Here is a 27,322-nt window from a genome sequence, read left to right as displayed (position 1 = left end):
CCTAATCCTTCCCTGAGGCCTTGTCCTGTGCCAATCTGCAGACCATCCAGCCCATCACTCTAAGACCGTTGAGGATAGGATTCCTGTCTTGTTCTTTATGGACCCCAGAGCCTGGCACTCATAGTGGCAGGCACACTCAACAGATACTCTTAAGTCACCTTTGAATTGGATGTGGTGGCTCACACCACAAAACCCAGCATTTAGGAGGATCACTGTGGAGTCAGATCAGCCTGGGCTACAAGAGAGACCTTGTTCCCTAAGCCCTGAACAAATGAATGAATGAATGAATGAATGAATGAATGAATGAATAGTGCCTTGAGAGTCACCTGGTGGCAGAGCACAGGGATTAGGTGTCCTAAGTCTGTTTTCTAGGGGTCTCCATTAACAGAGGTACTCAGGACTACTGGGGACTTACAAGGTCACCACTGGCAGCAGTATCCTACCAGCTGCTCAGCCTGGGTCTCCCTGACCCTGCCCTGGCTCTCCTGCCATGGTGCTCTCCAGATCCTGTCTCGGCAGAGTCAGAGGCACTCCTTACTTAATGGTCAGGGCCCAGACTCATCGCCCCGCTGACTGTGCGCAGGCTGCTTGGAGCCCAGCCCCAATTCCCATAAATGGAAAGTGATTTGCTCTCATTCCCAGGATGAATCATTTTGTTTTAATAGCCTGTCCTTTGCTGGCAATGCCACAGCTGTCTGCTCAGCCTTTTGGCCGTCTGTTGGCAGGATGCCCTTCCAGGCCCTGTTAATTACCAAAAAGGGGGGTATAGAGAAGAGGGAACCCCTCAAGGAGCAGGGCACTGGTCAGCAGTGGGCCAAAATCAATGCAAATGACACTCATGTCCTTCCCAGACCCAGACAAAAGTCCCAGGTAGGCAGAGAGCAGCTTCTGACATGTTCCCCACTTGGGGAGTGGTTTTTTTGGTTCTAAGACAGAGCTAATGGAATGGAGAATCCAACCAACTCTGCTGGCTAGTTTTATATCAACTCAGCACGAGCCAGAATCATTTGATAAGAGGGACTCTTGATTGAGAAAACACCTCCACCAGATTGATCTTTGGGGCATTTTATTGATTAATGATTGATGTGGGAGAACCCAGCTTACTCTAGTCAGTGCTATCCCTAGGCTGGTGGTCCTAGGTGTTATAAGAAAGCAGGATGAGCAAGCCATGAAGAGCAAGCCAGTAAGTAGGACTTCTAGCCTCAGAATCAGCTCCTGCCTCTAGGCACCTGCCTTGAGCTGCTGACCTGACTTCCCTAGATGATGGACTATAAGTTGTAAACTGAAATAAACTCTTTCCTCCCCAGGTTGGTCATGGCATTGATCACAGCAATGGAAAGCCAAGGACAGCACTTGAGCCCCAAGGGAAACCTCCCAGCACGGAGTTCCGCTGAGCTGGACAGCCTGATAGTATTGAGCAGGACTGGGGCGGGAGTGGGGGTGGGGGCAGAATTATGTATGTTGATAATGAATTGAGAAGCTTCAGGACCCAGATTTAGTTTTCGAATTTGCTATAAAGTAAGTATCATAGGGAGAAAATCCAACTGGTGCCTATAGTCCTTCAGAGGTGACTGTTCTGGGACACGGTGTAGAAAAATAGCCATATATCCTTCTTTTGCATGAGAGGGCTTGTTCTACAGTTCAAGGGGAGAGGCCAGCCTGCGGCTAGCTACGAGAGCTGCCTCTGGCCCCAGTCTCTAGCCTCTACCCTCAATGCTGGTTCTGGGATCCAAAGGCTATCTTGCTAATACCTAAGATTTGTCTCCAGGGCAGGGTCTGTCAAGCATGAAAGTGAGAGCAGAGATTGCATGTAGCTCAGGGCTAAAGCCTAGCATGGGTTCTGTCCTCACAGCACCACATTAAGTACATGAAATTTGAAAATTAAAAAATAAACAATGAAAAAGAAAAGAGGAGGATGAGGAGGGAGAGAAGGAGGTGGAGGAGAAGGGAGAGGAAGAGGAGGGAGGGGGAGGAGAAGGGAGAGGAAGAGGAGGGAGGAGGAGGAGAAGGAAGAGGAGAATGGGGAGGAGGAGGAGGAAGAAGAGGAGAAAGGGAGGAGGAGGAAGAGGAGGAGGAAGAGGGGGAGGAGGAGGAAGAGGAAGAAGGAGAAGAGGAACAACAAAGATGGCATGGCTGATTGGAAAGATGATCAGAGAAAATATCATATTGCCCATCACTGATTCTCCCTCCCTGTCTTCTTTTCCCTCCTCCCCCTCCTCCTCTTCCTCCTCTTTCCAGCCTGACCTCCCTCCCAAACCTCCAGCTGACTTTGTTTGCTGTTATGAACCTATACTGGGAGAGCAGCTTCTGACAGTCTATTCCGGTGGTTCTGGGGCTCCCAGACAGCTCCTGTGGCTAAACACTAATAGAGAAGTTCCAACCTTCCTTACAAAAGCCAGGATGGAGTAGAGAAGCAAAAGAGAAGCTGTGGAAGGCAAGGAGTTAACCTCGGCTAGGTTAAACTTCATGAGATAATGTGTGGGAGCTCTCCCAAAACCCTGATGCATGTCGTTCTAAAGAAATATTAATCTTCTCCCCTTTCTCGTCTCCATTGGACAATCCAAGTGCTTTATTAATCATTTATAACACCACCATAGTAATAAGATTCATAAAAATTCAAATTGTGTAAGCTTGGCTCTGCTCTTCTGGCTTTAGCTCAGAAAGCCATCTCTCTCTCACCCTCTGCTGGGAAAGGGGAGGCACCATCCCTTGGAATTCTCTCACCCTATTACATTCCGAGCATCCCCCTGCTTCAGATGACTTTGGGAAAAGTGACTGTCTCCGGCCTTATCTGCCTGGAACAAGCTGAGATAAGGGATGAGGAAGATGGCCTTGTCTAGCTCCCTCAGCATGGCCTTCCTCTGGCTGCGGTTCCAAATGCCTCACCTCACAGGCCTCAGACTCGATGCCAGGACCTCACTGCACCTGTCTTGGGTCCTGGCACCAGATCACAGGCCCCTCGTCTTAGCTGGCTTCTCTGTCCCTCTTATCTGTTCTTCATTTTTTACTAATGGATCTCTCCCCCAGGAATTTAGGCACTCGCAGATTCACACTGATCTAGATGGAGTCTTTATGTCCAGCAAAAAAAGGGAGGGGGGAGAGAGAGAGAGACAGAGACAGAGAGACAGACAGACAGACAGGCAGAGAGAAGAAGAGAGGGAGGGAGAGAGGGAGGGAAAAGAGGGAGGGAAGAAAGGGAAGGACACAGGGAAGGGAGGAGGATTTTGGTTTGGTTTGGTTTGTTGTTGTTAAGTGAAGTTGTGCTCATTGAACAACAGGACTGTGTTCTGAGAACAGCATCCCTAAGGCGATTCACTCACTGTAAGAGCATCATAGAGTATATTTACACAAAACTAAGTATAGTCAGTCATTCTACATGGTCTCTTTATTAGTTGTGTTTTTTTTTTTTTTTGAGACATGGCCTAACTGTACAGCCCCAGCTAATCTTTCCTTATAAGATGTCTCTGTACTTATAGTGCCTGCCCAACATGTACAAGGCCCTCTGGTTTCAATCCCTTACAACATAGAAACCAGATATGACAGACTTAATTTGAGTTTTATTGCTGTGAAAAGATATCATAACCAAGCCTGCCAATTGTACACAGGTGTGTGTGTGTGCGTGTGCGCGCACGCGCGCACACACGCGCCTATAGACACCAAAAGAAGGCATCTGGGCCCCTGGAGTTACAAGAGGTTGTGAGCCACCCAGCCACCTGATGTGCTAACTGAGAACTGAGCACAGGTCCTGCCTTGGGAAGGTAACGCAGGGGAAGAGCGCGTGCCTGACATGTGAGAGGCCCTAAGACTCAATCCCCAAGACTGGGGAAAAAATTCTAGAACTGAACCCAAGACTTCTGCAAAAGCAACAAATGCTCTTAAGTGCTGAACAATTTCTCCAGCCCCCAGACTAATCTTGAACTTACCAGGCAGCCTAAAAAGGCCTTGAACTCGCTACAATTCTCTGGCCTTGGCATCTTGACTACTGGAATAGCCGACATCCACCACTACTATGCTCACAAAACATGGCCTCTTGTTATGATGTCAGTAAAGAAAGAAAATATGACCCTGGCATAGGGATTTGTCTGTGTAATCAACATTTGAAAGGCTAAGGGAAGAAGATGGCGGGTTCAAGGCCAGCCTGAGCTACAGTATGGGACATCATCATCTCAAAAACAAAAACAAAGCTGGAGATGTACTTACAGTGACTGCCCAACGTGTACAAGGGCCCTGGATTCAACCCCTAACAACATAGAAACCAGGTATGACAGACTTAACTTGAGTTTCATTGCTGTGAAGAGACATCATAACCACGGTAACTCTTATAAAGGCAAACATTTAATTGGGACTGACTTAGTTTCAGAGGTTCCATCCATTATCATCATGGTGGGAAGAATGGCAGTGTGCGGGCAGACATGATGCTGGAGGAGCCAAGAGTTCCACATCTTGATCTGAAGGCAGATAGGAGAGAACTGTCTCCAGCACTGAGTGTAGCTTGAGCTTATGTAGGAGAGCTCAAAGCCCACCTCCTCAGGGACACACTTTCTCCAGCAAGGCCACACCTCCTAATAGCGCTGCTACTCCCTGTGGGCCAAAAATTCAAATACAAGTGTCCTGTGGGGATCAAACCTATTCTAACCACCACAAGAGGTAAAGTCAGGAAGAGGTTCGAAAGTCATCCTTGATTACAATATCGAGGCCAATCCAAGCTGTGAAAGATACTATTTCGAAACACCAACAACAAAATTAAATAAATTGGAGAGTGACTATACAGTCAAAAGCCAGCTGTTATCAAGTGTTCTATACTGCAAGTCCTATACTCAGCTGTACTGCTGTACCTGTGTACAGTTGGCAGACTGGGAGGCTCATACACACTAGCATCATCACAAGCATGAGCAGGCACTGCGTGCTTTCTAGACACCAGGACTCTTTTGCCTTGTAGCCTTGGGGAACTGTTCTGATCTCTGCAGCCCTTCCTTAGCCAGGCTATCCTAGCACAGTAACGCATTGTAAAGGCATCAACTTTCCTTCCTAGGGGCCACCTAACTAACTCTCGGTGAAGCCAAATGAAGAAGTCAACAGTGGTCTCGCCTATCCATCTGGCTCTCCCCGGAGGCTGACTCTGTGGTGGAAAGTCAGGGGCTCAGAACCTCTCCAAGCACACACAGATACACCTTCTGTGTCTCAGGGGATTTCATGTCTTAGTAAACTCCTGCCTGTGTCTGTCCCTTCCCCTCTGCCCTTCCTCGTTCTCCTCAGAACCAATTTCCCTCCCTTCTTCCCGGACCCCAATAAAGCCTATAAAGGCTAACAGTCACTCTCAGGAGCTAAAGACTGAGTGGCCAGTACCACCAACCATCCTTGGTCTACTCAGTCAGGCCTCTTTCATTTCCCTTTTCCATTGAGAGTCTATCCCTCTCGAACGAATCGCCCTTCCCCCTGGGATCCAGGCACCTAGTCACCCTACTGTCACCTTGCAACTGCCACTGCCTTACCTCGTGACCTCACTCTTGGTCTTCTTCAAGAAGTGACCTGCCCTCCTCAAGCTCTTCTGTAGCCCGTCCACCATCCTGCAAGACCCTCCCACCCTCTTCCCTGCCTGCCCCTCAACACTACGGCTTCTCAGTGTGGTGGTGGTTCATCTCCCTTTGGAGAGTGTTTGGAAACTTGCCTGGGTTAGAGCAGTGGCTCTCTCTCAGGCACACAGCCCTTGTCTGACCTGTCTCACTACACAGACAGACTGAATTATTCATTAGTAGGAGCCAGAGCTGCTAAAACCACCAGGCAGGAGCTGGTGAGATGTTTCTGTACCTCTTAGTGATGCATTGAGCTATTTTTCTGAGTTGCTAAAATTCCATCAGATAGGAGTAGGGGCCAAGCTGATGGGCAGAGTTAAAAGCCCTGTGCATTTGAAGCCTGGCTGTCACTTCCAGGTTTGTGATTTGTGCATCTGGCCAAAATGCTTGATTTCCCAGGGGTTTCCTACTTTGATGCATGGGGAAGGAGAGTTTTCTCTCCTCCGTTGTCACAGACTTCTTTGCCCCTGGAGAACAGAAAGGTTTTCATAAAGTGCTTCGGAGGATCTGGAGAAAGAGCCTGATGATTTTGCTCCGCAGTCTCTGATGATTTTGCTCAGCTCGCCTCACCAACAAGCTGGCCTAAGAACGTGGCAGGCACACGCAGTCCTGAAAGTGCTACACAGGGAGCAGGAAGCAGTCTTGAGGAGGCTTCATGCTGGAGACACCAACTCTGCACTTAGGAAATGCCTATTCTGGGAGGGTAGACAGATCCAAGGAAGATGTGTGCATACTACAGTAACTATGGGTCCCAGAAAACAATCTTCCATGGAGAACGTCTAGACAGAAACAGAAGCCAAATGAACGTGAGTGCCCATCAGACTCCTGTTCTTGGTCACCGACTCCCAAGCCTGTTTGGCTTCATAGCTGAGAACCCACAAACTTTAGGCTCTGGGCCAGTCCTCTTTCCCCAAGGAAAGAAAGGAAAAGCCCATGACCACAGGTTCAGGCCTCTGGTCTCTGCTTTATGAAGCTGCTGCATGTGGAGAACCAAGAGCCTAGAGAAAGAGAAGACTCCTGACTAGACCATCCAGGTCAAACAAGTCACCTTCTAAAAGGGACATAGGAGATGATATGACCATGGTGACCTGGGATGCTAGGTGTGTTTGCACACTCGCTATGGGCTGATGGTCTCCTCACACCCAGTAAGCTTACAGAGAGCTGATGGCCCTGTTCTGCCAGCCCTAAATGGGCCTGAAGCAGTAGACAGGAGAGGGACAGAAGAAAGAGGCAAGGGTATACAAGCCTAGTGATTCCAGTTTAGTCACTGAACTTCTGGATGGGATAGAAAGCCAAAGATGCTTTGGATGTAAGGATGTCCCTGCTGTATCATAACCCTACCTACGCCACATAGAACAAAAACAACATATTGACTTATTTTTATTTTAGGTGTGAATCCTTTGTCTGCATGTGTGTATGTGTACCATGCATTTGCAGTACCCACAGAGACCAAAAAAAAAAAAAAAAAAAAAAAAAAAAAAAGCCAATGGAGCCTCTGTAACTGGAGTTGTAGGGGGTTGTGAGCCACCATGTGGGTGATGGGAAATGAACCAGGTCCTCTGTAAGGACAAGTGCTTCTAACCTCCAAGCCATCCCTCCAGTCCCCAAGAGCAGCCACTGAAAATGAATGTTATGTGAGTTGGCAAGATGGCTGGGTGGGTAAAAGCATTTGCTAGCAAATCTAAGAACCTTAGTCAGACCCCAGGACCCACATGGTCCAAGCAGAGGATGAATGCCTAAGGTGTCTCTGTCCTCCATGTGTGTCATTTTGCATGCTTACTCACACATGTACAATGTACACACACACACACACACAAAAGAGAGAACATAAATTAAATATAATTTTAAATGCTTAAATATATACAACACACATGAGAGAGAGAGAGACAGAAAAGACAGAGCAAGAGAGAGAAAAGACAGAGCAAGAGAGAACAAAAATCAAATATGACTTTTCAATGCTTAAATAAAAGTGTTTTTAAAAGGAAGGAAAAAAGAAATGTCATAGCTTACCTGTGCTACATGAACCCAGGACAAGGCTGGGCAATTTAGCAAGACTTGGCCTCAAAATTAAAATATCAAAATGTCTGCCCGGGTGAGACACACCTGTAATCTCAGAGTCCAGTGGGCTGGCTGAGGCAAGAGGACCATTTACTGAGTTTGAGGCCAACTTGATCTACATGGCTCCAGGCTAGCCACAGCCTCTCCTTGTCTTCAGGCTGAGACGAAGCCCCGTAGGTTCCCCGGGCTAACCTTGGACTCCTGGACTGGAGCTTATCCCACCTCAGCCTCCTGAGCACATGAGACCAGAAGTGTGGACCATCGCAGCTGGCAGCCTAGCCACCTAGCCTAGACATGTCAACTGACTCCTACAGAGGGATTTTCTTTAGGGGGCCATGGATGTGGCTCAGTGGCAGCATGCTTAATCTGTGGGACCTTGGAGAGAAAGAACAACTCGCTTGTTTGCTTGTTTGTTTCCTTATTTATTAATTTCCTTTCTTTCTTTTGTTTTGTTTGTTTGTTTTAGTTTGTTTGTTTTGGTTTGGAGATTTATTTATTTATTTTGAGACAGAGTTTCTCTGTATCACTTAGCCCTGGCTATCCTGAAACTTAAATTTGTATAGCAGGCTAGCCTTGAACTCACAGAAATCCTGCCTCTGCCTCCCAAGTCCTGGGATTTAAGGTGTGCACACCACACACAGAAGAACAGTGTCTAAGGGAAAGTCTTAGTTTGTTCTTAGTCCCAAGTCCTTCGTAAGGGTGACTGGAAATAAACAACAATAAAAATGAAAACAAAGCCCAGTGCAGTAGGCAGGTCATCTCCACCTCTTCTCTCCCCAAAGCCCTCCCACCCCCACTCCCCTCCCAACGCCCATCCCATCCCTGCAGACTCAGCCTGCGGGGGTCAGTGGGGTCACTGACAGAAGTCGAGGCACAGGGGTTCTATGAATGGAGTAGAGAACATGAATCCCTCCATACACGTGCAGCTCTTAAGATGCTATCCGAATTAAGGAAAGAACACCCTCCGTTGGCCCAACTTGAGGAAGGAAAGGTGGCGAGGCAGAGCCTGGCTAGTTTCGGAGCCCTTGGGAATCCAAGCTGGCCTAGAACTTCAATAGTCTCGCGTTGGCTTCCCAAATCCTGAGATTACAGGTTTGCCTCAGCATGCTCCAACTCCTCGGCTCCCCTCTACATACTCTTTTTGTTGTCGTGGTGGTGGTGGTTGGGTGTTGCAGTTTGCTGTGGTTTTAGAAACCCAGGTCTCACACTCAGGCTCACTGTGTAGCCGAGGTCAGCCTCAAGCTCAGATTTCTGGTCTCCACCTCCCAAGTGCTGGAGTTCAGCTACAGGCACCGCTACTCTCAGTTTAAGAATCCCTCCCGAGAGAGCGAGCTTCGTTTTTTTGCACTTGAGCAGTGCCAGACCCTAGTGGAATACTAGTGTTCCTTGAGCCTGGGATAGGGTCCCACGACCTCTCAAGCCACCAGACACACTCTCATGAATGTCTCCAGCCACGCAGGGCGACAGTGAAGATAGTTCACCATTGTGATGATGATAGTTCAACAACCCCTGAAGAGCCATTCTTAGCTTAAAAGACACTGCTAATTCTGCTGGACCCCCTGCTCGCCTCGGTACTCCCTGAACCATTTGCAGCTGACAAGAGCCCCAAATCCTCCTCCTCGGGCGGGTGCTCATCACCCTAGGACACCTGCTTCTCCTCTCAGCCTTTGGCACCGCCCAACTCCCTCACATCAGGACCGCCTGATAGACTCCCCCTCCTGCCCGGCCTCTGGTTCTCTGCACGGATGGCTGAGCAGACAATCAATATTTATCTGACTCTGCCAGGCTCGGCTCCCAGGAGGCCCAGCACGTCCTGGCGTGGGCGGGCTTTAACATAGACACAAAGCTGGTGAACCAGCCAGGTCCCCTGATCCTTGCATTCTAGACTACGCCAGAGGTCAGTCAGCAAGAGCCAGGTGGCCATAGTCTGACATTCTGGTGACTAGTCCCTCACAAGTGTCAAGGCTTATCTATGCCCTTGTCTCATTGTGGCACCTGATCTTGTCCCCTGCCCAGGGCTTATGGCTCCCATTCATTGTGATGTTGACCAGATAAAAGTCCCTGAGTAAAGCCAGGGGAGAATAGCAAGTAGCTGATTAGACACCAGGTGCACAGCAGGGCACTGCTGCCTGGCTAGAGGGGCTTTGGGGAAAATATCTATCTGTTCCCTGGCTCCAGACCCTCCACCAGCAGCCCCTCCTATTTACCTCACTCCTTGTCACTCTCTCCAAGCCACTCAGTGTTCCACAGGGGGGGTCACCCCACATCTCTGCATGACCCTCTGGATCTCCTGGCTAGCTCCATTCTCCTCCAGACGTCTTCCATGACTTAGCCTTCCCAGCCCTGACCATTTGCCCTTTTTCTCAGTTCCTACATGAGCAGCTGGCACAATGGTAATTTCCTCTCCTGAAGAACTCAACCAAGCCTCTCGTGCTGTGAATCATCTCCCCTGCATCTGGAGAGCAGGGACCGTGGCTAACCCACCCTGTGGCATCTGTCAGAGCCGTTTCACAAGCGGCTCCATAAATGTTTGTTGCTTGGCTGAATGACCTCCGTCCTTCCACATAAGCCAGAGAATTTCTCAAGATAAGAACAAAATACCCATGTCTTATCTTTTCTGGGACTCCCCAAGTAAAGTCAGTAAAAGAACACCCAGCCCTAATTGTTCAACGAATGGAGAAAACCCGGAAACATCTTTGTAGCTACCCATTGAGCTTTTCTTCCCTTGCTACCGCTCAACAGCCTATTCCTGGGCCCTTTAAACAGCTAAACACCTGCCCTGATCAAGTCATATTCCTTTGAAATCCAGAGTGGTCTTGGCTTGGTTTGAGAGCTCGTCTACTGATGCGCTTATCAGTCTATAATAGTTGCATCAAAACCATCCCAAGGTTCAGAGAATGTGGCTGAGTGGTTGAGCCCCGTGAGGCTGCCTCACACAGCTTTCATGCTTCCGCACTAACACGGGGCTTGTACCACATCCTTGGTCTTCATGGGTGCGTGTCCATTCTGCAGATGAGGAAACAGAGACTAGCGGGCACAATAATGGATGTGGAATCCTTGTTTGGATCACGTTCATCTGACTCAGGTCTCCCACAAACCCCTTTTCTGCTCTGACGTGGCCCTTACCAACCATACCCTCCAGAAGCAGTCTCTGGTCCTTGGAGACAATGGGAACTCCTGGAAGAAAAGAAGCTGAGATGGCCTAGAATTCCACTCGGAGATGGAGGTGCCTTGGCGTTTCCTGCAGGAGTTATGGGGTGGGGCATGGAGGTCAGAGTGCTGCTTAGCACTAAGCCAGTGCACGATGCCTAAGGAGTTGCACATCTCTCCCCTCCCATACAATTAGACATCAGCCGATCTGATCTTAGCGGCAGGGATGTGCCCGCACCACTCCTGAGACCCAGGAGCCACTGGAGGACCCTTTTCTCTTGGCTCCTTTCAGAGCACACAGTCACCTATGAGACCCTGAGTCAAGCTCTTTTTCACGAAAACAGAACAAAACAACAATAACAACAACAAACACAAGGAAGGGGGAATCCCTGATAACAGATGATGTGGGTACTTAAGGGCAACTCCTTTTACCATCTAAGACACACAATGTTGGTGTGATCCATCTCCTTCTCATTTTGCCGTTTGTTTGTTTGCTTGTTTGCTTGCTTGCTTGCTTGCTTGTTTGAGATAGAGTCTTGCTGGGATTCCAGGCTGGCCTTGAACTCACTTAGTAGCCCAGGCTGGCCCTGAACTCACTCAGTAGCCCAGGCTAGCCTTGAGCTTATTTTTTTCCTGCTTCCACCTCTGAAATACTCCAAGTTGGTGTCCAAAAGACTAGTGGCCCTTTTAAAAAGCAGAAGATATTCATGCAAGATAGTAACTGTATGGAAATACTCCTTCTCTTCCCCCTTCACACAGATGGCAGGGTATTATACATATTGCTATGTGCTTGCACTTATTTTGACTAAACAATATGCTCTAAGGATTAGTCTGTCTTCAGACACAAAGTGTTCTCATTCCTCCTGATAAGTGGCAGACACTCCATTGTCTATAAACCCATGTAGCCAGTCTCCTTTGAAGGTTGTTTGTGGTTTTGTTGTTTTTGTCTGTTTTTGAGAGAGCCTTCTTTTGTAGCCCAGGCTGACCTCAAGTGTGTGCTCCTTCTGTCTCAACAGCTCTGAGATCGCAGGCAAACACCTTCCAGGCCAGTCTCCAATTGATTTTTCCTTTTAGAAGGCAAAGGATGCTGGAGACAGGATCCAGGACCTCACTGATGTATGCTGATCATGCGCTCAACCGCCAAGCTCCCTGCCTCACTCCTTATTGGATGTGATGTGTTTCGCAGATGGGGAGGGTCACCTTCAGCTAGAATCCTGGATGGAAAATTGCTGCTGGGACCTAACTCCCAATGCGAAGGGGCACGAGGCAGTGAGAAGGCAGACTGTGGCATTTACCCTGGCCCTGTCCCTTCCCTCTGGGACCTCTGCTGAATGACATAACTACTCTCTCCTCACTGGTTTCCTGGTTGACCGAAGAGCATGGCCATCATGGAGCAGCTACAAGGTTGAGTGGAGAAGTCTTTTGTATGCAGTGCCTGGCACAAAGCCGTCATGGAAGTACTGAACAAAAGGGGGCAGGTTTCCCAAGCAGGAGCCTCCCCCCCAACCCCAGCTACCACCCTTCCCTCCTTCCTTCATCCTTCCTTCCTTTCTTCTCCACTATTGCTGTGCCTGTACTGTGGTGGTTTGAATATGCTTGGCCCAGGGAGTGGCATTATTTGGAAGTATGGTCATGTTGGAGTGGGTGTGGCCTTGTTGGAGGAAGTATCTTACTGTGGGCATAAGCTTTAAGACCCTCATCCTAGCTGTCTGGAAGCCAGTCTTTACCTAGCAGCCTTCAAATGAAGATGTAGGAATCTCAGCTCCTCCTGCACCATGCCTGCCTGGATGCTGCCATGCTCCCGCCTTGATGATCATGAACTGAACCTCTGAACCTGTAAGCCAGCTCCAATTAAATGTTGTCCTTGTAGGTCCTGGCATATAGCTGTGGCTCAGCAAAGGTCTAAAATGGATGCTACCCTCCTCATCCTCCCTGACTCTTCGTGCTTTAGCAAAGAGAATCAAACATCCTCTCCGGCAGGCGAAAGAGGCCCAGCTCCTCGCCTGTCTAATGTTGCCCCCCCACACACACACACACCCTAGACTTGGTAATCGAAAAAGGGTTTGACTGAGTATTTAAAATCCCCAGCCTCTGCACACCCCATCTCTACACAGCCACCCACACTCTGGAAGGGCCTGGTATAAAACATCTAGCTATTCCACCTCCAGGGTGGGAGGGGTGGAAAATATTCCCTGGCCCATCTCCATTCCCCTCCCCTGTGTGTCCCCAGTTTGGACACATCACCGGGGGAAATCATCGCTAGGGACTGTTGCTGGAGAGTGGAAGGCGGTGGGAGGAATCGTTCTGATTTCTCTCTGGGAGCCTGAATGCTTTTTTAATTGCTGTCAAAGGCGGCTCCTCGGAACGCATTATTGATAGCAATTGAAATGAAAGAAAAGGGAAGAAAAAGGAGCTCTCTTCCTTTCGCTCGCTCAACGGCCCTCCCTCCATGGCCGCCCACCCACACCCTTCCCTCCCCGCCCAGACCCTAGGCCTCTGACAGCCTTCCTCTCCCATGCTCCATTTGCTAGCTAGCCCTTCTCACCTACTCTTCTCTCCTCTTTTCTCTGAGCCTGTCCCTCCTCCTGGTTGTTCCCCAGTGTGTCTCTTTCCCTACCTGGCAGGGCTGTGGCATGGTCCCTTCCTGCCTCTGGCGCTGCAACTTCACCTCTTGCCCAGCCTTGTCTTGCTGGGGTTGGACCCCCGCCCCTCTCTGAAGTGTCACCATGTCACCAATGCCACTTCCGGTCCTCTCCTCCACCCAACATTCTGCCCCCTCTGCTCAGGCAGAGGCCTTCAACGCTCAGTGTCTCCTCCCTGAACAGAGCAGATGGGGTGCTTTCTCACACCCAAACCCGGGAAGTGAAATTTCTGTTTCCACCCGTGTTGTACAGGGCTCCTGCCCTAGTACAAACTCCCAGGTTTTAGTGTGTGTCAGCTGGCCAGGGGCTTTCTCCTGCTGGCTCTGGACAGGGCAATACTAGCAGAAGCAGGGGACATAAGCTATCTCTGGGGACAAAGGTGATGGAAAGCCCCACTCCCACCCACCTGTTGCTCTTTCCAGGTCTCAGCCACCTCTCCTCTCAGCTCTCTGCCTCTCCAGACTGTGCATCCCAGACTTCTCACTGAGGTACATCTCATTCTTCCTCCTTCCTCTGTCCTGGAAAGGTGTCCCATGACCCTCCAATTCCTCAGCAGGGCCTCCTGTGCCTTTGAGGAAACTCACCCCTGTTCTTCCCACGTGGAGCCCACCCTTCAGACAGGCTGGTAAATAGTAGTTGTTCTCCCACATGGGAGAACTGCCCTGCTCTTGGGGAGCCTGGGTAAAGGGCGGCCGGGCTCATTTATCCCCCCTTGTTCTCTAGCTGGAGGTTTTACTTTTCCTTCTCCCCTTGTGCATTTCTTGTCTAGGACACAGAGAAAGGGAGGAAGACAGAGGAGAGAGAGGTCCAGTCTCATCCTCTCTGCCCAAGCCCCGCTTGCTCTATATCATCACAAGTATTTCCTGGGCAGCTACTTCGTACTGCTAACTGACAGCTACAATGCCTGCCAGCCCTTCCACCTACCCCAGGTCCCCCAGGTACATCCTTCACCGACATAGCCAAGGGCCCTAATCACATACAACCAGCTTCTGAGGAGGAGGCCCAGTTGTTGCTGGAAAAGCACCTAAGTCCTAGATGGAAATCCAGTGGCTTGCCCAAGTCTTGAAAAATCCCCAAGTCTTGTTTCTCCTTCCCTGTGATTGCCTTTGGTGATCCCTCCGTCTTGTCTTCTCAGAACCACACACTCTCAGGGTGGGGGCAGCCACAGCATGCCTCCCAGTGCCAGCCTACTCTGGCTCAGTTCAGCTGAGAGGCCTCCCCACACCAAGGGGAGGCAGGCATTGGAAGCCATGGGAGCAGATCCCACCGAGTATTTCCAGGCTGCCCCTCTTACTAGTTTCAGCCACACTCCCAGCTTCACCCTGGCTAGGCCCGCCTTGACTCTTTCCATGGCAGCCAGCACTAACACAACAGTGGGAGAGCTCCATCCAGCCTGGGTCCTGGACTGTAGCAAGCTGACTGGCCCCAGTCTGCAGGGGTCCCCAGTGACAGGATGGGCACAGTTGGGGGCAGGAGAGTTGTGCTGATTCCAGTCAATCATTGCTGCAGCAAGCAGACTCTAACAGAGGGCTCCCAGCTGGCCAACCAGATGAGGGTTTGGCCTGGGGATCCTTCTGTCTCCACTCTGGGTATCCCCACCCCACTGACGCCTGGGCTGAGCTCGCTTCCAGCTGGGAACACAGCCTGTGTTTGCTCTCTCTGTTTCTGTCTCTGTCTCTGACTGTCTCTCTCTCTGACTGTCTCTCTGTCTCTCTGTCTCTGTCTCTTCTGTCTCTCTCTCTGACTGTCTCTGTCTCTTTCTGTCTCTCTGTCTGTCTGTCTCTGTCTGTCTGTCTCTCTCTCTCTCTCTCTGTCTCTCTCTCTCTCTCCTTCCCTTTCTTGCACTACCCCTCACTGTTTACGGTCTCTTCAGCATCTTTCCTACCTTCCTCAATTTCTCCCCCTCAAACCACCAGTGTCTCTTTCCTTTCTCCTGCCTCTCTTCCCACTCCCATTCTCCTCCAGGCTTCCCCCACCTCCGGCTCCCTCCCTCTGCTTAGATTCCCCCCAAATCCACACCACCTTCCCTCCTGCCTCTATATTTAGCTCAAAGCTGGGGGTTTAGACCAGCGCCAGCACCCACTGCCGCTGAAGCTGGCATCTAGTCTTGGAGGGTCCATGAGAGATTCCAATGGACTGACTATATAACTGGGCATTTTTCCTCTACCCGTGCCAGGCCGTGGGCTGAACATGGGCAGAGAAGAGGCCTCCAAGTGCAGTAGAGAATCTCCCTGGTAAGGTCTTTAAGAGAAAATCTCTGTAGGTCAATCCTGGGAGTGGATGTGGAATCCACGACCCACAATCAGACAGGCACAGAAGGTAGGAGCGGCTAGGTGGGGACTTGCCAGGATCCCTGTGATGAAGTAGACAGTTCCCCAAGTTCTTAATGGAACCATGGGAGACCCCTCCCCCAAAGCAATCTCACCTGCTCTTTGTAGGCTGTGGACTGTAATCTCCACCACTGGGGTGTGTGTGTGTGTGTGTGTGTGTGTGTGTGTGTGTATCTGTGTGTGTGTATGTGTGTATGTGTCTGTGTGTGTGTATGTGTGTATATGTGTGCGGTTTTTTTCACGGTGCTAAGCTACAAACCAGTCCCTTACCATTTCTTTGTGTTGGGTGTATGTGGTATGTCTGCGTGTGTGCACAGGCATGTGCACATGTGTGGGTGCACATGGAGACTGGAGATCAATGTCTGCTGTCTTCCTTAATCATTCTCTGTCTCAGTTTTTGAGGCAGAGTCTCCCGTTGAACCTGGTGTTCCCCAGGTGACTAGGCTGGCTAGCCAGCAAGCCTGGGAGTGGGGATGGGGGTGAGGATGGGGGTGGGGGGGTCCTCCTGTCTTTGCCCTCCCAGCATTGAGGTCACAGGTGGGCTCTTCCACATCTGGCTTTTACAAGGGCACTGAAGATCACAACCCAGGTCCTTGCACTTGAGAGACATCACTTTATCAACTGAGCCATCTACCCAGCCCTACCTACGGCTGCTTCTTGATGTTAAATCAGTACTTCTAGAAGAGCTTCACTAAAAATCATGTCCAAAGCTAGGCATGGTGGCCCAGCTCTATATTCTGAGCACCCGGGAGGCTGAGACACAACGATTGCAAGTCTGGGACCAGCCTAAGCTACAAGATCTTGTCTCAAAGGGGAAAAGAAATCATATCCAACTCGGGAGCTTATGGTACCAGCTGCTTGCGATGCTGTAACAAAAAGACTGCTTGAGCCAGGCTGTGTAGCACAGCAAGATCTCATCTGGGAAAAAAAAAATCACAGGCAGGGCCAGCAAAATAGTTAAATGGGTAAAAGAGCTTACTGTTAAGACTGACAACTGGATTTCAACCTCCAGGGCTCACATGGCAGAAGAAGAGAACTGACTCCCACAAGCTGTCCTTACACACACACACACACATACACACACACACACACACACACACACACACACGCCATGCATGCATACGTACACACCCATGCACATACAAAGACTTATACAGACATACATAGGCAGACACACAGAGAGACACGTGCAAATATACACATACAAATAAATGTAATTTAAATTTTTTTAAAAAATCATATTCCATACTTGAGGAACACTATATAGTTAAACTAGGTGGTTCGAAGACAGATTTCACTTTTTAATTTTGGTTTTGATTTGTTTTAAGACAGGTTCTTGTTATGTAGACCTGGCTAGCCTGGAATTTACCATGTAGAGCAGGCTGACCTTCCCTTCCAAGTGCTGAGGTTACAGGTGTGGGCAACCACACCCATCACATCATTGCCTTTGATCCTCACAGTTACCCCCAGCTGTGGCCGGGTTCCTGATCTGTGATGCTGGACCTAGACAGGTGGGCTCTGCTACACCATTCACAGTTGTTCCTTTATTCACTCCTGGCGCTTTGAGCGTGACTAAGAGGAGATCTCCATAGTCCCAAATCTGTTGGGGTAGGAAGCAAGATGCTATTCCGGTATACCTGCTATAGCCTGATGCCGTCCTCCAGAGCAGCCATTCTCAACAGAGTAAGAACTAGAATCCACTGTTGTGACGTTCAGTCCCAAAGAGTACAATGTGAGAAGATCACTAAGTGTGTTAAGGTCAAAACTACTATAGGCGTGATGAGGGTGGAGTGGACCTGGGCAGGCACTGAAGGCACAGTCCAGTTTGGGTCATGCCTGATTCTGTGGCCTTATCCCGACTCATGGAAAAAGCCCTTAGTGACACTGGTGAAGTGGAGGACCGACTTCGTCTACCATTTTGGGACTTCTCAGCCTCTCTGTGTATTATATTGACTCCTTCCTCTTGGTAGAATATCATTTAAAACATGAAATGGGCAAAAAGGCTAAGATAGGGGGAACGGACTAACTTCAGGAGGTATAAAGAGGACCTTGGAGCAGGGAAGGTGTTGCCCGAGTCAGTGTGCAATCTTTCTGAATCTTATCCCTGCAGACATCCTTCCACTCACTCACCCTCCTCCCTCCACCCATCCATGTACCTATCTATCCACTTACCATCCCCGTACCCATCCACCCCCAGCTGTGGTCCCAGCACTTGGGAAGCTGAGACAGGAGTATAGCCATGAGTTCAAGGCTAGGCTGAGTGAGACCTTGTCACCAAAAAGGAAGAAAGGGAGGATAGAAGGGAGGAAAACCCTCATCTGAAATTCTATTTCTATTACTCATTGTTCAGGGATCATAGCCTCAAATAATTGGGCCTCAGCTTTCCCACCTGTAAAGTGGGTATAATAATAACAACACATTGCTGTGAGGATCCAATGGGGTAATGGATGGGAAGCAGTTTTAAGCTGCCCTACTCCTAGGAAGCTTATTATTAATCCCCTCATTTCTCTGACACCAAAGAGTGGAGAGCCGAAGAGAGAGTCAGAGCTAGGACTGACTGACGTACTAAATCTCAACCCTGCCCTCTGGCCTTCCAGATGGCCGTGGGAAAGAAACCCTGGAACCCCTGAGCCTCGGTTTCCTCCCCAGGAAAGGAGGAGCCATTCAGTCTGCCACGCCATCCCAGAACAAGAGACACTCGTAAACAGTGATGGCTCATCTCTATTCCAAAGCCACGTCTTAGCTTTACCGCAGGCATTTACTATTTATTGAGCACACTCACTGTGGTGGCATGAGCCTGGTCCCCAGCAGGGGCGGGCAGCCTAGTCTAGCCTAGCTAAAGAGCACAGATTTCCATCTGTGCTGCCCCTGAGTGACTGATCTAAATAGGGTGGCAACTGGTGCCCCTCTTGTCACACTCCATCCACCCTAGCAGGGCCTCAGTGACACCAAAGAAAGGGCGTTCTGAGCAAAGTCTGTCTCATGAGGATCACTGCCTTTCCACTTCTGCCCTCATCGAAACTGCAGCTCACGCTGTGGTGGTCGGTGGCTTCACAGGTCCCCAGCTTTGGCCGCTCTTCTCTCCCATCCGTTCTACTTCCTGCTGACAGAATCTTCCTACAGCAGGGCTTACCTCTCTCTGCTTCCTGCTAGACACTCCTACAAGATAGAGGACCTGGCCAGGAGCAAGTCCCATAGTCGCCCTTTGTGGGCAGGATTTTTCAACCTTGTTGAGTACCTGCACCTCCAAGGCAAAAGGAGTCCAAGCGTACTGATAGATTCCTGTGATTAAAACCTAAAATACAAGTAAGGCGCTGTGCCTGTTCAGTATCTGTCACCTCTTCCTCTTTCACGTTACTCCTCTCCTCAGTATCACATCCCTCTCACAGGGGCACAGGTGGAGGCTAAGAGCACATCCACCGAGGGCATTCTGGGAGCCGGATCCTCACCACGGTTGTATCACGTAGACAAGGCACCAAGGGAGCTGAGATGAAGATTAAAGAAAGGACTTTGAGACTGAGGATTCCACATCAAGCTTAAAGCCTCAGAGGGAAAAAGGAAGGTGGCTGGCGTTGGCTGCAGGACTGAACGTGGGAGCCCTGAGAAGGTGGAGAGCTCAGAGCCATAGGAACAGATAACATCGTGCAGACGCCTTAGAGGAGCGTCTGCTCAGCCTCTGGGGAACCCACGTTCTTTCAAAGACAGTATACCACCCGGGAATCATGTTTCACACAAAGCCCAGGAGACAGGAGCAGCACAGGGCCAGTGGGTGGCCAGAGAAGCAGCGGATACAGGGACGGGAACAACAGTGATGACTTCATTTACCGAGTTATCAAAACCCACAATGTCTGCAAACCACAGCATCTGCCAAGAAAGAGTGAGTCACCAGAAGGCACAGGAAGGAGAGACCGGGTGAGGGGGTGGGTGGGACGGGGTGGGCAGCATGGCAGAAGAGAAAAGCAAGTCTTTGACAACACACTGGTTCAAATCCTGACAGAGCCTTGGAACCTAACGTCTCAATCTCAGCTTTCCCTTGACAAACGGGGAATAAAATAAAAGAGTGCTTATTTCACGAGGTTGCATTCTCTCTCTCTCTCTCTCTCTCTCTCTCTCTCTCTCTCTCTCTCTCTGTGTCTCTCTGTCTCTCTGTCTCTCTGTCTCTCTCTCTCTGTGTATGACATGTATGCAAATGTGTTATGTATATGTATTCATGTGTGCTTAGGCACTCTTGTGCTATAGTACACATGTAGAACTAAGATGGTTGCCTCTGGTACCCTACCCCCCTACACTACCTTCTTTCTCCAGATAGAGCCTCTTTGTTGTATTGATGCTGAGTATGCTGGCTAGCTGGCTAGCTGGTGCACAGACTTCTGGAGACTCTCCTGTTTTGCTTTTTGTGATTTTATTTACTTACTTATTTATTTATCTATTTTTAAGATTTATTTATTTTATGTATATGAGTACATTGTCGCTGTCTTCAGACACACCAGAAGAGGCCATCGGGTCCCATTACAGATGGTTCTGAGCCACCATGTGGTTGCTGGGAATTGAACTCAGAACCTCTGGAAGAGTAGTCAGTACTCTTATCCAATGAGCCATCCCTCCAGCCCTGATTTTATTTATTTATTTGCTTGTTTGTTTTAGACATATTCATTTTATCTTACTTGCGTGTATGTCTGCGCATAATATGCACGCCTAGTGTCCAAGAAGGTCAGAAGGGGTTGTCAGCTCCCATCAAACTGGAATTAAAGGTGGCTGTGAACCACTTTGTGACACTTATTTATGTGTTTGGGGTTGCCTTGGTCTTGCTGTGGAGCCCAGGCTGCCCTCCAGTTCCCAACCCTCCTGACTCAGCCTTCTGAGTTCTAGTATGATAGCTGAACACCACCATGCCCAGCTAGCATGGTAATTTATAAACAGAAATGTATTCTTTGGAGTTTTGGACATGGGGAAGTTGCTGTGCCCAGAGATTTGGTGTCTGATGAGCACCCACTCTGAGTTCTTAGATAGTTCCTTCTTGCTGTGATCTCACATGGTGGGAAGGGCACACAAGTGCCCTCTCAGTGGTGGGGACTGAATTCAGGGGCCAGATACATTTGCAAATACTCCGCCACTAAGCTCCATCTTCAACCCAAGCGTTGTCTTGAATCCGAGTGTCAGTTACCAATGCCTATCCCATTAGAGATTATGTGTAAATTTGGGGTGGAGGAGACAAACATTCAGACCAAGGTTTCTCATAAGAACAGAAATGCTTAAAACAAAACAACTCAAGCTTATCATCTCCTGACAGCTACCTGCTCATCTCTGCTCTCAACTCCTCTGGGTATCCACTAACCTTAGGGGAGATGGAGGTGTCCTGAGCCGGTGAGAAATCACTCCATCCTTACCCCTGACCTCCAAACAAAATTAACTACACGTGACTCAATGACGGAAGACTCCTTGCAGAGGGAAGATAATTCCAACTTTGTTTGGAGACATGAGCTCATGTAGTCCAAACAGACCTCAAACTTTCTATGTAGTCAAGAAAGACCTTAACCTCCAGATCTTCCTGCTGTCTCCCCATGAGCACCAAGATTCCAGACATGTGCCATCAGACCCAGCCTGAGGGAGGCAAACTCTTTAGAGGGTCTAGCAAGTATGTCCAACCTTCAGCCACAGGCTACATACAGTGCATGTCACAAAGGATAGCTACGGATGCACCCTAATACAAGAACCTAGATGTACTTAAAACAGTATAAAGTCTCTTTCTCTCTCTCTCTCTCTCTCTTTCTCTCTCTCTCTCTCTCTCTCTCTCTCTCTCTCTCTCTCTCTCTCTCTCACACACACACACACACACACACACCTCAACTCTATGGTTCTGTACTGTCAACTTTGCCGATGACACTGTGTCACAATATCAAAAAAATTGAATACCCCTGGCTCACCTTGCCTTTTTCAGTGCAGATTCATCCAAGAACCTACCAGAAATAACATGAGAATACTCATATAACCCCCGTAGGCTTTCCCCTACTCCAGATGTCCACCAGTGGCCTAGAGGCCTAGCTTAGCATCACCTTCATCTCTTAGAGATAAGGGTGGCAGTAAGAGAGATGCCCCCGAGCCACAGAAGCAAGGATGGGATTGATTGCTCCTGTGGCTAGCTCCTATCGGGCACTGTCTCCCTTCTTGGTTTGTTCTGGGTTTGGTGGTTGGGAACAGGGAGAAAGTTGTAGAAAGAAAAACTTAATCTTATTTGAGCCTGTGGGAGAATGTGGTTGACCCGAGGCCTGTGGTGGGGTGGCTTTTGTGGCAGTGCGAGACTTGGCTAATTAGACTGAGGGGAAAACCAAAGGCAGAACCTTGAGCCAGCATCATTGGGATCAGTTACAAGCACACACCCACATTCTGAACCTTCAGGCTCCTCTGGGAAGAAGGGACCCCCAGAAGCCCTTGTTCCTCTTCACATTCCAGGCAGTGTCCTTGCCATTACTCAACAGTATCTGATTGTGGACCAGGAGAGACTTCTGAGAAACATGATTTTTTGTTGTTGTTGTTTTGTTTTTGGTTTTTTTTTGTTTTTGTTTTTAGAGACAGGGTTTCTCTGTGTAGCCTTGGCTGTCCTGGAACTCGCTCTGTAGACCAGGCTGGCCTCGAACTCAGAAATCCGCCTGCCTCTGCCTCTGCCTCCCAAGTGCTGGGATTAAAGGCGTGCGCCACCACCGCGAGAAACATGATTTTTAATAGCCTCGTGTAACTGGTCCTTTCCTCTCAGGCTACAACTCCGCCTTGCTCTGTGAGGCATAGACTTCGAGTCCTATATTTTGCCTAGAACATGGAGGCTTCCATCCTGCCTGGCCCACCTGCTTCAGGATCAGGTCATAGTCTTGGACTATAACTTCTGTTCGTAAATCAGGTGCACTGCCACATGATCTCCCTCCTCCCCCTCTTCCTCCTCCTCCCCTTCTTCCCCCTCCTCTCCCTCTTCCCACTCCTCCCCCTCCCCCTCCTTCTTTTGTTTGTTTGGTTTTTTGTTTGTTTGGGGTTTTTTTATTATTATTGTTTTTTGGTTGGTTGGGTTTGGGTTTGAGTTTTTTGTGTTTTGTGGTTGGTTGGTTGGTTGGTTGGTTGGTTGGTTGGTTGGTTGATTGGTGGTTTTTTGGGGTTTGTTTTGTTTTGCTTTGTTTTGTTTGAGTCAGGGTTTCTCTGCATAGCCCAGGTTGTCTTGGAATTCTGTAGACCAAGCTGGTCATGAGCTCACAAAGATCTGCCCTGCCTCTGCCTCTGAAGTGTTGGGATTATAGGCATGCACCACCACTGCCCTGCTGACAATGAGCTTCTCATGAAATAAGGGCTGAAGGCCAGAAGTAGTGAATTAATGTCAGGGCAGATCTGCTTGCTCGGGAGTTCCCTAAGACTCCACTCCTCTGTGACACCTTCCTTAAGTCCGTTTGTGTGGGAGCCTTAGGGATTCCAGAGTGTTCTGGACGTCTGCCTGTAAAGGTACTTACTGTTCACTGTCATGACAGTCTGTTTATTAGCCTAGTTCCACCGGGCCTCAGCTTCCTTGAAGGCAAATGTATCTTACGCTTTTCTGTACTGTCAGTGGCTGGCATTGTACCTGACAGAACAAGAGCTCAAAAGGATGACAGTGAGAATGGAGGAATGAAACTGAGCAGCAGCACATGGTGGGATGGGTGGGTGTAAAGGCCGATGGTGCTGGGAGGGGAAGACACCCGACAGATTCCAGACACAGGGAGGGGTCTTTAAGAAGGAGCATCATAGCCGGACAGTGGTGGCACAGTCAGGAGGCAGAAGCAGGTGAATCTCTGAGCTTGAGGCCAGCCTGGTCTACAGAGTGAGTTCAAGGATAGTCAAAGATATATAGAGAAACCCTGTCTTGAAAAAAACAAAAAACAAAAAAGAGGGGGAGGAGGAAGGAAGGAAGGAAAGAAAGAAGGAATGAAAGGAAGGAAGGAAGAAAAGAAGGAGAAAGAGAAGGAGGAGGAAGAAAAGAAGGAGGAGGAAGAAAAGAAGAAGGAGGAGGAAGAGGAGGAAGAAGAAGAGGAGGAAGAAGAGGAGGAGGAGGAGGAGGAGAAGGAGGAGGAGGAGAAGGAGGAGAAGCATGCCACCTGCCTGGCTTGACTGGCCTGGGCAGAGCCTGAGTGGCCCCTCACAAAGAAGTAAAGAGTATATGGTGGTTCTCTGGGAACAGGCCCTCTTTTCCATCTGTTTCTGATTCTGTCTGCAGCAAGAAAAACATTAAAATAGTCTTAGGTGAACCCCAGCACTGGCTATAACCTCCAATGTTCCAAGAGCTATTTATACTACAGGTTTGGTTGTGTCTTTGTATTTGAACCCCATCATGAGGGTACCAGACTTTTTGGCTTTTGGTTTTGTGGGTCTTTTTTTTTAACTCTAAAGCCCATTGGTTCTTTTCTGAAGACTGTAGTCCTGGTGATCATGACTCCCAGGCATCTGACTACCTGCCATTCCTAACCCCTCCATCATGTCTTGTACTTAACCCAAGTTCCCTGACTCAAGATCGCAAGATACTGTGTCTAGCTGCTTTGCGTACAAGCTCAGCCTTGTACCCCTGAGAGGTCTGCAATCCCCAGCACCTGTGATGGGTTGGCATGGCCTTCCACACAGCCACCTTTGCAGTTCCTGCAGTCCCATTCTTTCCTGTCAGTCTGTGGCCAGGGAGGTTTCTCTCCCCTTCTCAATGACACCAGGGGCAAACCCTTTTTCTGCCTTGAGTCTCACCACGGCTTGTGTCAGGGTCTCATTACGAGGCCCCCCCAGATTGGCTGTGAACTCACGATCCTTCTGCCTTAGCCCCCAGAGATCTTTGGCTGCAGGACTATGACACCATGCTCTGTGATCACAAGCGCCTTTAATAGAAAGCCAGAATTTTCCAAGGAGGCTCTACCACTGGGGAGAGATGGGTTTTTATTGACTAAACGTTGTTCCTTTATCTCGAATTCACGAGTTCTCGAATTGGAAGTAGTTCTGCCAATGTTCTGGCATCATGCCAACCCCCTCTCCTTTTTTTTTGAGACAGGGTATGTAGACCAGGCTGGTCTTAAGCTCAGAGTGATCCACCTGCCTCTGCCTCCTCCTGAGTGCCTGGCTCAGGCAGCAGATCCTTACCAAGACACAAAAGCAGATCTGACTGATCTCCAGCTGGGCATGGAGAGAGAGGATTGTGAATTAGAGGTCTATCTTGACTAGAAGGTGAGATCTTGTCTCAAATTACATGAAAGAGAGAGACAGAGAGAGAGAGAGAGAAACAGAGAGACAGAGAGAGACAAACAGAGAGAGAGAGAAACCCTTTGTAAACTACAAAGATCCCAGAAGGCTTTTAAGGCCTCTGGAACCGCGTGTGTGATGGAGGCCAGGTGGCAAACGCTTCCTGTCTAGCCTGGGACCAGGGAAGGATACTTCCACTGGGCTCCCTTTGATCTTCATTTGAGACTTAATGAGCACGTAGGGCATTGCTGACACTCTAATTAGGATTAAAAATTAAATGCAAAGCTCATCACATGGTCCCTCCCCTACACATCACTTCCTCAGCTCTACTGATCACAGCCATTAAACAAAAACTATTTTTAAATGGCACTAATTTGCTGTAGCCTAAAACAAACGAGAGACAAATATTTTGTTAGAAAAACAAATCATGAACCAAACTAGAGTTTAGAGAGGGGGAAAAAATCAACAAAGCAAAAACCTAGTTAATGCGTTCAAAGGGAAATTCAAGCTGAACCACTGTAGCTTCCAAAACAGTTGAACCAGGACGAAATTTGAACAGAAAAAAATGTTCCCAAGGAAATCAAACTAATTCTTCATGTCATCCAAGGCCCCTGACTCAGAAAGATACCCTGCCCCCTGCCCCTCACCTCTTAGGTCTTCCAAACCAGAAATGGTGGCACATACCCGAAAACTCAGCACTTGGCAGGGAACGACAGGGGAATTTGCAATTTCGGAGCCTGACAAGGGTGCAGATCAAGACTCTGTCTTGAACTTGCAAAACAGATAAATCAATCTGTAAAAAGGAAGGAAAGTCTATCCGCCTTCGTCCCACAGACGTACCAAATGTCTTAGATGCACTGCCACTGGCATCTGAGAGAGGAATAGATAATCCCTTCCCTCCCAGCACACACAGCCCAGCACAGGATCCTTCCAGGAAACATACACCTCCAGACCAGCTCAGTCCTCTTCCGGGCTCCTCTACCAGGGCAGTGATGCCAGGGAAAGGGGACTTGGCACGCCCACAGAAACGTCAAAGCTACTGTAATCAGAGCAGCAAACCAGCAACGTAACCAAAAAGGGGGGAAAAAAGCCAGCAAACACAACTAGACCACAGAGGTCTCTCGGATGACTATGGCTAGGTCAGTGCTTCTCAACCTCTTGGGTTGTGACCTCTTGGGGTCTAACCATCCTTTCTCATGGGTCCTCTGAGACCCTCAGGAAACACAGATATTTACCTTAAGATTCATAAAAGTAACAAAATGGCAGTTACAAAGTAGCAGGGAAAAATAATTTTATGACTGGGGTCACCGAAACATGAGGAACCGTATTAAAGGGTCTCCTGGGGAAGGTTGAGAACCACTGGTCTAGGTAGGTCTCCTAGACCAGCTCCTTAAGCCAGTAGAGGAAATGTCCTCTGACTGGGTTCCAGATCCTACCCTTGATGATGCACACTTGCTTTTTTAACAGTCTCAGTTGAGGCTGGCCCTTCCAGTTCTCCCCCACAGGAATCTCAGTAAGTGGGAAGATGAAATTGTTGCTTGTGGAGTATAGATGGCCACCCCTATGCTCTAAAGGGCAATCTGGAAGCCAGGCCCCTGTGGAGAACCCAGCAAGAGGCCAGTGGTGAAGCAGCCTTTCTGTGTTTTGATGGGCTGCAGCTGCTGCTGCTCTCCATTTCTCTCTTACATGAACAAAACCAGAAGAGCCCATCCTTGGAATTTTTGCCTATAAGCTGAACCCACTATGGTCACCCATGAGCACAGGGTGTCACCCATGAGCACAGGTGTCACCCATGAGCACATGGATCCATACTTGGATCCTGAAGCCATCGTCACATGGACTTGTTTTGATTATGGGTAGGGGTGACATATAGGATACGCTCTGGCTATCTGAGTTCCTACCTAGTTGTCTAGCCTTCCCCTGTCTCCTGGCATCTTGGCTCAGGCCAAGCTCGGAGACTTATGCATGGCGTGTGTGCCTACCATTTTTTCCTGGTGCTCACTGGTGTCCTCTGTCTTTGGGACCAGTTCAGTTAGCATCTCAAGCAGTCTTCCTGTCCTGGTTTCTTCCTCATTGGATCCCTTGCTCTGATAACGTATGGAAGGAACAGGTGCAGGCCATGAGGATAGTACTACTTGGTTAAACACTGTTTGTCCTGCCTTTAGCCATCACCAAGCTCATTCTGCAGGAGGATAGAAGGAAACATTAGGCTGGGTATCTCGGTGAAGACCTGTAATACCATCTATCACTCAAAAAGTTGAAGCAGGAAGATTTCTGTTGTTCATTCTGGGCCAGCCAGGACCTCACACCACCACCATCACCACCACCACCACCACCACCA

Source organism: Mastomys coucha, unplaced genomic scaffold (assembly GCF_008632895.1).
Source record: "Mastomys coucha isolate ucsf_1 unplaced genomic scaffold, UCSF_Mcou_1 pScaffold1, whole genome shotgun sequence".
Taxonomy (NCBI): domain Eukaryota; kingdom Metazoa; phylum Chordata; class Mammalia; order Rodentia; family Muridae; genus Mastomys; species Mastomys coucha.
Note: the sequence above shows the minus strand (reverse complement) of the source record.